This window comes from Penaeus monodon, chromosome 25 (genome assembly GCF_015228065.2).
Source record: "Penaeus monodon isolate SGIC_2016 chromosome 25, NSTDA_Pmon_1, whole genome shotgun sequence".
Classification (NCBI taxonomy): Eukaryota; Metazoa; Arthropoda; class Malacostraca; order Decapoda; family Penaeidae; genus Penaeus; species Penaeus monodon.
Genome location: NC_051410.1, coordinates 15,956,020 through 15,956,538, shown reverse-complemented (window position 1 = coordinate 15,956,538; position 519 = coordinate 15,956,020).

Here is a 519-nt window from a genome sequence, read left to right as displayed (position 1 = left end):
TCGCATCTGGGCACGGATATATGCCCATACCTTCGTTTCTGTGTCCAGAGGTCCGTATCCCAGGGAGGCATGGCGGTTCTTTGTCAGTCGCAGCGGGACCGGTTCGGTTGCAACCACGCCCAAACTCTCCCCCCTCCCCCCCAATCAATATTGCTAAGCTCACGCACAAGCAGCATTTACCGAAAAACCCACGTGTGATTAGCAGTGCCACGCTCTCGAGTACTTGAAATTGTGACATCGGTGACAAAATGTAGAAATGAAAAATGGGGAAAAAAATAAATCACTGGGCATCCGCATGCAATCAGCCAAGCCATATCTGTTTGAAATAGATCTAAATGTGTCCAGATGCAATTAACAAATGATGATTTTACATAAACGATAAAAGTTTGCCCTCGCTCAGACAATTAACTCGCATGCTCCCGATAATCATAAAGCCCACCACAAACACCTATGTCCGTATATCAAACAGAACAAAAAATATCACAGTGAAACGCTAATAAACTAATGGATGAGGAGAGG